The sequence below is a fragment of the Microtus pennsylvanicus genome, chromosome 15 (assembly GCF_037038515.1).
Source record: "Microtus pennsylvanicus isolate mMicPen1 chromosome 15, mMicPen1.hap1, whole genome shotgun sequence".
NCBI classification, from domain to species: Eukaryota; Metazoa; Chordata; class Mammalia; order Rodentia; family Cricetidae; genus Microtus; species Microtus pennsylvanicus.
The window spans coordinates 56,894,082-56,903,968 of NC_134593.1; the positions used below are offsets into that span (position 1 = coordinate 56,894,082).

The window sequence follows — 9,887 nt, forward strand, 5'->3', positions numbered from 1 at the left end:
ATACAGGCTTCAAAGAACACCTGGGGCGGGAGTATTGGAGGCAATTTGTAGTCTTGAGCTGATTGCAAACCTTCTGGGACATAAGATAGAATTAAGGAGCTTAGAGGAAACTAGTTATCCTGTACACTTGAAACTTCCATGCCCATTGGTGCTGGTAGTTCGGGGAGAAGAATAGTTCCAAGACCAAGGGAAGGGGGAGAGATCCTACCCTCAGGAATAGGCAGGTGGGAAACTTAGGCTGTTGATTGACAGGAGTACTTATCTTGAGTCCATTTGACCTGTGATAGGTAAATCTAAGTCTCGTGACTCTCTGAAACTTACAAGAATATTTTAAGTTTATATAAAGAGAAGAAAGTTATATTAGTATCACCACCCTGTAGATTGTACTGAAATCCACACTGTAGAAAAAACAGTAGACTCACGCCTTTGAGTCTGTAGCAAAAGTTTGGTGGCTCAAAGATAAGATTCTGGGTTAAAGGCATCAACACTTTTCCTATCTATCTAGAGAACTGTTCATATTAGATTGGACAAATGATTTTAGCACGAATGAGAAGAGCTTCTAAGTTTATTCTTAGAAGACAACCAAAAAAAAATTTAAAAACATGAGCTTATAACTACTGATACTACTGTGCACGAGAACGGACCACAAGATAGACAACAAAACACACTTTAAGAGTTTTTATTAATAAAGAGAAAGGGAAGAGGGGGTGCACAGGCCTGCTGAAGAAAGCATGGTGAGAGTGTGGGGTGGGCATATCTGCTTTTTAAAGGTAGTTCAGCGCATGCATATAGGGGCTTATGTAGCCGTGCCTTTCCTCTGTACAGATTATGTGGTCACGCTGCTCATGTGTGTAGATTACATAGGGCATAAGGCCCTAGGGTGACTAGGCAGTTTGCCTAAATGCTGATGGCACATACATGGTCAGGGGACTCTGGAAGTGCTAGCTAGCATCTAGGATGATTAAGCATTTTGCCTGAATGCTGACAGCTGTGGGATCCTGAATGAGATGGAAATGACATTTTACCCTTTGTTTATTATAAAAAGTGAGGGGTTAAGGGTAACAGGTGGGCAGGAATGAGAGTGTTGGCTCTCTCACAACTGCTTCAAGTTGACTTGGTGGGAGACATTCATCTCTGGGGGGCTTGTCCTGAGGTGGCTGTGTCTTCCCATTCATTGTCTGAGTTCTGTGAAATCGTCTGGTTGACAGCTTGGACCTAGCAAGATGCTGGCAAAGCAGAAGATGAAGTTTGGAAATTTTTCCTTAGATACTGGTAATTGAGGGAGGAGATTCCCAAGATGGAGGGTAGCTCCCCAGGTGTCCCAAGACAAGGGAAGGGGGTCCGAAGACCAGGAAAAAGGTGAATGGTACTTGAGTGAATCTGATCTATATGGATGGGTCCAATTCAGCTCCCTGGAGCTTAAAAGAACTTTTAAGTTTATAAAAGAGATAAGTTTTTGACATATTAAGAAACAACCAAAGGGACTTTAAAATCCTGAGTGGTGGAATGTAGAGTTTAATACTCTGCTAGAGTTGGGTAAATAGCTTAATAGAAATTTATTGGTTATTCAAGTTACGGACAGTCACATAGCAAGTGAGAGAAAAATAACCAATTAAACTTTTAAATTTTCACCTGAAACAAACCTTAAGGTACCTATTGCTTTTTCATCACCATGGTATCACCTTAACGTCCAGGAGACACTGGTGGCTGCTGGCTCAAGGTAGTCAATAATAAACCTGTTATTTTAAAATTTGTTTTGTGAGTCTCCCTTTTGAGTCTAGGGGTGTGAATGTCTCTGGAGTGTTACTGTTGCTTACCACCTGGGCATCTCTAGTAGTCTTTGTGCCTCCGGCTCTGTGGCTAATGGTGGTCACTGTAACAACAGCTGAGTAGTTAATTAGGGATTTGAATATGTCACTGGAGACACACAAGGAAGATTAATGAAGCAGAGTTTGTTTGGTGGAGATAGGAGAGTGAAGAGAAGGATCAGGAAGGAAAACACATAGGGCTCCCAATCCAGTAGAGTTGAGTACAGTTGTGGAGTGAGACTGCATCCCTCTGGAATTGGAGACAAAGCAATTGATCTCTGTGTCCTCTTGAGCTTAAGGGAACAGGGCCCTGTTTGAGTCACTGAGTATGACGAGAGATTATTCTGAAGTGGGAGAGTAAAGGGTTTGAGGTGAGACAGGTGAATCCATTGAGGGAGGCCCTGAAGCTAAGCAGCTGTGGGGTTACAAGAATTTACTTAAAGGGGCCCTGCCATTTAGGGGTAAGGAATGTTGGTCTGGAGGAGAGAGAAGAATCTGATTCCTGATGCTGATTAAAGAGGGAGAGGGGTTTGCACATTGTCAAAGTAGAGAGTGGTCCGTAAAGTTCCATAGTAGGGAATGAAGGTGATACAGCAATGGGGTGAGGAGATGATCAGGGACACAGATCATCATCAGGGAGACAGTTCAGATGAGAGATTGTGGGCCAGAACCTGCTGCCCATACATGAGTTCTAAGGGCGAGATGGAAAGGGGTCATTTGGGGAGAGCCCAGAGCCTGAAAAGAGCCAGCGGCAAGAGTTATACCCAGTCAAGTTGAAGTTCCACTGACATTTTAACAAGAACATTTTTTAAGGAGTAGTCAGTTTGTTCTATCTTTCTTGAACTCTGGGGGTAGTATGGAATATGTGAATGCCAGGGGATGATGAGAGCTTTAGAGAAAGTTTGGGAAACCTGGGGGTGAATTCAGGGCCATTGTCAGACTGGAGAGAGGCAGGAATCTCCAATCAGGAAATAATCTCCCTGATAAAGAGGTCAGAGACTTCTTGTTAAACTCTTCTACCAATCCTGAGAGCGTATCTACTAAGACCAGGAGATATTTAACCCATCTGACTGTGGGCAAGTGAGTAAAATGAAATTGCCAGTTAGTCCCCAGAAGGGAGCCCCTGGCCTGGTGGGTAGGAAAAGGAAAGCTACAATATTTAAAATTGGGATCTGACTTTTGACAGATTTTACAAGACATGGTGATTGATTTTAAGAACTGTAAGTCCTCAGGAGTTGGCTGGAGTTGAGTCTTGAGACAGAGCCTGACTATTAGGATAAAGTAGCTGGTGTAAATAGGAGAGAATTTGTTTAGTACTGGGGGGGGTGACTGTGAGGGTGTGGGATGTAGTGTGTGGATTCCCTGAGGTGGGTGAGGTGAGTCTGGGTCTTGGAGGGTGCTGTCCTAACTGTCCGGTCAGCTTGGTTATTTCCATCAGAGATGATGGTGCTGTTGGTCAGATGAGACTGCCAGTGAGTAATTCTTATAGCTTTGGGGAGATGGGAAGTTTTTAAGCTTGGCCATCATTTGGTCTTAATTAGTTATGGATCCTCCTTTTGTTTTCAGAGCCCACACTCTTTCCATATGGCAACATGGAACAGGAGGATATGAAAGGTATATTTGGACTCTGTGTAAATGTTTAGGGATTGTTCCTGTGCTGATTGGAGTGATCGCTATTAATTCAGCCTGCTGGCCATTAATATGGGGAGTGTGTAGGCTTCAATCCCAGTGTCTGTCACTATGCCCACTTTACAGGTCTCCCCCCCCCATTAAAAAGGAGCTGCTATCTGTATACCAGGCATAGGTGGCCTGGGCAATGTACTCTCCTGTATGTGTAAAGGATGGGGCAGTAGTTCCTCTAGGTTTTCAATATAAGAAAAAGATGGGAATAGTCGGTATGAGGTTGAAGGAGAAGATTTGAGATGTTGAGGGGTGGGCAAGATTGGAAAGTCAGTGTGGCATCTCCCACTAGTGCCCCTTGGAAAGAAAGAACTCAGGAAGAAGGTAGAGCTTGTAAGCCTTAATAAATTAAGAGATGGGACAGGTTGTGTTGGGAGAAAACAGTAGTGGGTGACCCAAAGGTGATCCTTTGATTCATGAGTAAGGAGTTTGGCAGCTGTTAAAGTACATCTGCAGGGCTCCCATCCCTGAGTGGTAAGATCTAGTTTCTTTGACAGATACAATACAGGTACAAAGGAAGGTCTCAAGTGATGACCGAGGAACCCAAGGACATATCCCTTATTGTCTGTTACATAGAGGGAGAAAGGACCAGTCAGGTCTGGGAGATGAAGACCTGGAGCCTATTGGAGCCTCTGGAAGCGCTTAGTAATGAGATGGAGGAGGGGCTCATGTGGAGAGTCAAGAGCTGCCTTATACATGGGGCAAGCAAGGAGAGAAAAAAGATAGGATTCAGGATCACAAGAAGCCAGCTATTCCTTGGTAGAGGGGACTGCAAGAAACTGGAATAGGTGTTTCCTATTTAATTAAGGTAATGGCTTTGTGGGTTGGGATAATTGTTAGACCCAAGTAGGTAACCTGAGGGGCGGACACTTGAACCTAGGAAAGTAAGACTCTATATCCTGGCTGGGTAAGAAATTTAGGAGAGCAGAGGTGTTAGTTTGGCTAATTTGTAATGAAGGGCTGCAAAGTAGAACATCATCTACACACTGTATGAGTTTAGAGTTGGGGAGAGACAAGGAGAGTAGGTCAGAAGATAGGGTCAGGCCAAGTAGTTGTGGACTGTATCTGAACACCTGGGACAGTCGTGAAATTCAAAAAGGTGATGTTGCAAAGCCCATGAAGAATAGTCCCAGCCAAGATGGTGTTGAAGGGGAGCAAAGTGGGGAGATCTGACTTATTCACAAGAAGATGATTGGAGTTAGAGATGGGGTAAGATGACTTAAAGTACCTGATGCCCATGTGATCCCCATTAGGGGCTAAAGGAGCCTAGGTTCATACAGACGTGACTGCTGATGTGATTGGTTAATTTCCCTCCCACTTCTTGGATTCATGGGGTTTTGCTTTATAAGTTGCATGTTGCAAGAAAATAAATGAGTTCCAGCTTGACTTGATGCCCCACTGCACCTGACTGTCTCTGGGACTGGGTGTCGAGGGGCACGCGTCCCCTCCTCAGCCAGGGCCATTTGCGCGTGGCTGGCTTAATTCTTTGATGGGGTCTGCAAAGGGACATCACATGTTTACAGAGAAGTCTTAGATGATATCTTGAGAGCAGATCATGGTAAACAGATAAGAGACTTTGGGGAATGTCATGCAGAGAAAGGTGCAGGACTTCCAGGAGGGAGCTGAGAGACAGACGTCAGTATAGTCACTGAGGTTTCTCCTGTCAGAAATGTAAAAATCGAGGTCCATTTCTAATTGTAGATCATTTAGTAAATTTATTTGAGAGTGAAGGCAAGAGCAAAGATAAGAATGAATGATGGAGAATCTCAGGGAAATGAGACCTGTAGGTGCCAATTCACCTTTGTGAGTTGCTGCTCTGTGCCAGTCACCTGCTGAGAACTACATTGCTCAATGACTATAAAACTCACAAACAGAATCTCTGCACTCTCCCCTCTCGGTGTTCTGTGATCCTAAAAATGTTCCCCGAACTAAAGGTCATCAACGCACATTTTAGGATTTTAATAATCTGTGATACATAGCCATTCTCTTATGATTTTGATGGATGCCATCCAATAAAGTAATGCTCATGGCTGTATATCACAACCGTGCCACCATCTGTCAGGGACTGTTCTGGGGACTAGATTTTATGATAAGCATTTGTCTTATGAGGTGCTTAGAAAACAAATGGAATCTCTTCAAAGATCTGTCATATTATTTAATAATAAATGGAATTTTTTCTTTGTTAGTACACAGAACGACTACCTAAGAGAGTGAATGTAGTTTTAAAAATGAATGAAAAACTTATTGAGTTGAAGGGAATTTTGCTCAGTGGGTATTAAAGTTTGTTGTGAAAGTATGAAGACTTGAATTGAGACACCCCCTCATCCCCAGTACCAAGTAAAAGTCAGGGCATGGAGCAGGTAGAAACAGGAGCATTACTGTGACTTTTCAGCCAGCTTGTCTACTGAAGATTGTGAAGATGGAAGGTTAGCAAGACCCTTGATCTCAAGGAAATCAGATGGAGAGTGGTCTTATACTGTGTCCTTTCTGGCCTCTGTGTGTGTACATATACATGGCCACACACATGCACTAAAAACACATACATACTCACATAATTATTCCTTCAATTACTTAAAAAATATAATAACCATGAGCAAGAAATATCCACCCAAACTGCTCTAGTTATATTGTGTTTCTAATTATGCTGTTGTAATTAAAATTAAGAATACATTTGAAGACATAAAGCGTTATGTATAATTTAAACCCTAGTAATTTAGAAAGCAAAAGGCGTACCCTATTCATGTATTGCAAGAGTTGCAAGAGGAGCTGATTAATTGAAATGACATCAGATGATTTCATCATTTTAGAGTGATTTTTCATACAATTCATAAATTAGGTGAATTAGGGAGAAGATAAATAGATGCAACACAGAAGAGGAAGGACATATGTTCTTGGTCAATAAGTTTATCTACACAATAAAACAACTACTTAGTTATAAATTCAGAGTTCATCAGTTTTGCATTCTACCTTGTGAACAGCGGATTTCAGAACACATTGAAAGATGTTCATCTGCTTTCTAATTTTAATGTTGAGCTTGATCAGAGGCTATATTGTGGTTGAAAAGCAAAAGGAATAAAGAATTAGATGCTATGTTCATTTCTTCACATAAAGGACTATTATACAAAGAGATGCCATACTGTAATATATCACAGAAGTTAGAAACTGAAAGACACATTAGGTCATCTGGTTGCTGTCTGTACTAAGGACATCATTGTTTGGTACAATGTACTCTTCAGTGTTTTATAATGGCAACTATTCTAAATGGCTAAGTCAAAGAAGAAATATCTTGTAATCCTAGAATTATGAAATAAATCAAAGTGATGGGAGATTAGATTACTTCTCAAAGCTGCATCTATACCCTAGTATTCTATTAATGAATGAAGAAGTCACTGAGAAAAGCAACTTTCAGAATAAGGACTATAAAACTCTGTTAGGGCAGAAAAGTGAACTGGAGAAAGCAATGTCTCAATGACCTGGAGTCAGAACAAAGACAGACATGTATTCAATATGTAAAGGAGTTCTCCTAACTAACACTGTAACTATTCATAGGTGACTGAAACAAGAATGATTTGTTCTCTGAATTTTGAACCTTTGTAGTTTTCTGTAACGATCTCCTTTGGTAAACAGATGTTTCTTTGATGAGTGAGACCTACATCTATCTGTGGGCAGCAGAATAGATGTTTATAATGCAGTCAGAAGAAGAGGGGTAAGAAAAATTTTAAGAGCCAGGTGACCAGGAAAGCTGCTGTGAAATTGTGTCTCCTAAAAACGAGAGGGGAGCTTCACCCATGATCCCTCAACTATATGGTAGCCAAAACGCCATCCAAAAAAAGTACATCAGTAGACATGATAACTTGGAAAACGAAGATCTCATAGGGCCCCATCCCTAAACAGAGAACTACATGCAACTAAGGAATGCTGAGAGCAGGAGAAACAGTCTTCCTGGGATAAGTTCCACAGCTAGTTATTCTATACCAATTGGTCAGCCCTGAAATTACTTACATAGAAGTAATACTAAATGGATTGAGATATACATACCAGTAATAACTATAGAAAAATAAACCATAATTTCAAAGAGAGATGGCATATATGTAAGGGGTTGGAGTGAGAAAGGGAAAAAAGATGTCATTATATTTTGATTTTTCAAATAATAAAATAATGATTAACATTGAAAAAGGACAGGTGTGACACTGAGCTCTGCCATGACTATTGGGGTATCACATGTAACCTACAGAGACTGAGGAGGTGTGGACACAGTTCTCTTTTGGTTTCTCTATTCATCAGTAGCATATTCAGTATGCTTGATCTCCATGCATTTGTGAGTCTTCCAAATTTTCTCTTGTGATTTACAATTCCAGACCATTGTGATGAAAGAAAATAATTGATATGATTTGAGTCATTTAATGTCTGTTAATGGTCTTATATGTGGTCTTTCTTGGAAACTCTTTCATGAATATTTGTGAAGGACACATATTCTGCTGCTTTCAGTTGGAATGTTCTATAAATGCCCCTTAGGACCTTTTGGTCTGAAATACAGTTAAAGTGCCATATTTCATTGCTGTGTTTTTATTCTTGGCAGTTCTCACAGAATGATGCTGTATTCCTTAAACGTCTAAGATTGTAAAGAGGCAGAAAGGTTTTCTTCTCTTCTGTGTAATACTGAATAGTAGCTGGAGTATCTCAGGCATTTAGCAAATAAACTCATTCATAAACAAAGAACCGTACTAAAAGGTCACAAAATTTGATCTATAATTCTGAAAACTCAAATCCAGAATTCTCTATTGTGCTGAAGATGTCACAATACTTGTGGTGTAATTCTCAAAATCTCTATGTTGATGTAAGAAAGGAAATAGTTTGTTGAAGAGGATGCCACAGTCAGTGACAGCCTTGAGATTTGAAATCGATAACTGACTTCTCAGGGAGCCGCCAGTTTTTATTATCTATGCCTTGGATGTCTTTTACAGGAGGCTGAATATGTGTATAGAATATAAATATTGCTTGCATCTAAATAATTCTAGCGCATACCGTTTTGGATACGAAGCTGGGAGAACAAAATCGACTGATGTTGAGATAACCTTTATAAAGTTACAAGAATGTAGCCCACTATCTACTAGACAAACTCACCTGGTTTTCACACTTAATGAGTAGGAAGGAACCTTAGCTTATAAATCTGTTGTGAGGGGCCAATGATACAGGGGCTCCTGGGAGCACCGGCTGGACACCCGCCAGTCTCTGTGTTCCTCCAGCCTCGGGTTCCTGGATTCGGATCAAAATAGAAGGGGACAAGCCAATGTCAGATATCAACCTCAGCTGACTCCTTTGTATTTCTTCAAGCAGGGGAATTGGCTCTGTAGGGATTGAGAATGCCTGGATCCGTGTCTCAGCCAGTAGCTGAGCCGCTCTCACCTGCTTTTATTCTCTGCGCACCAGGAATCTGAGGGCCAGGAGGAGCAGCAGCAAACATGTCTAAAGAGCCACCCCCTCCTCATCTTGGAGATCCTACAGCCCCACTACTAGGGGGAAAAAGTGGAGCCGCACCTACCCCGGGCCTCACCCACCCCCAGCAGTGATGCAGCCACCAGCAGGCATGGCTCTGCCCTGGGCTGCTGTTGCTCCTCCACCTTAGGAGTTACCCGGTCATCCAGTGCCTCAGCCTGGTTTTGTGCCCCTCACATGAATGGCACCTACATGCCTGTGGGTTTCTACCCTCCTCCAGGCCCTCACCCACCTGTGGGCTATTATCCACTGGGGCCCTACCCACCAGGGTCCTATTGTGGCCCTGGGGGCCGCACAGTCACAGTCTTGGTTCTATTAAGAGCGGCCACCACGGTGACGGTGCTACAGGGAGAGATCTTTGAGGGTGCACCTGTACAGTGTGCCCCCACTGCCAGCAGGCAGTCATCACCAACATCTCCTATGAGATTGACCTGATGAATTGCATGCTGGGCTTCTTCTGCTGCCTATGATCTGCTTGATCCCCTGCCTCATCAATGACGTCAAGGATGTGACGCATACTTGTCTCAGCTGCAAAGCCTACATCTACACATACAAGCGCTTGTGCTATCCGAGCTAGACTCAGACTCCCCTACCTATCCCTCTGGCCCTTTGTGCTTTGCTCCCCATGCTCAGTGGTCACCATCCCTCAGCCCCCACTTAGGGTTGGAAGTTTTGCCATTGATCCCTGGAAATCCTGTCCTCACCTTGCCCTTTCCTGAGCATCTGACTCCTTTGGCAAAAAGTTTGTTGGATATAAGACCAAGGGCCAGTGGGTGCATGGGGGTGACACGGATCTTGTGTGTTGCTTGGGTATTTGTAGTCCAGAAGATAAGCTGTAGAGGGTCTCTTACTGGGTCCTCATTCCTCCCTTCTGTATAAGGTCCAGGCTTGGTCCTTGCTACT

General features: G+C 42.6%; 1 pseudogene; it reads left to right on the forward strand.

The window, feature by feature from the left end:
* The first annotated feature begins 8,950 nt into the window (after positions 1–8,950).
* On the forward strand, positions 8,951–9,561 carry LOC142835636 (cell death-inducing p53-target protein 1 pseudogene; annotated as a pseudogene).
* Positions 9,562–9,887: the final 326 nt, after the last annotated feature.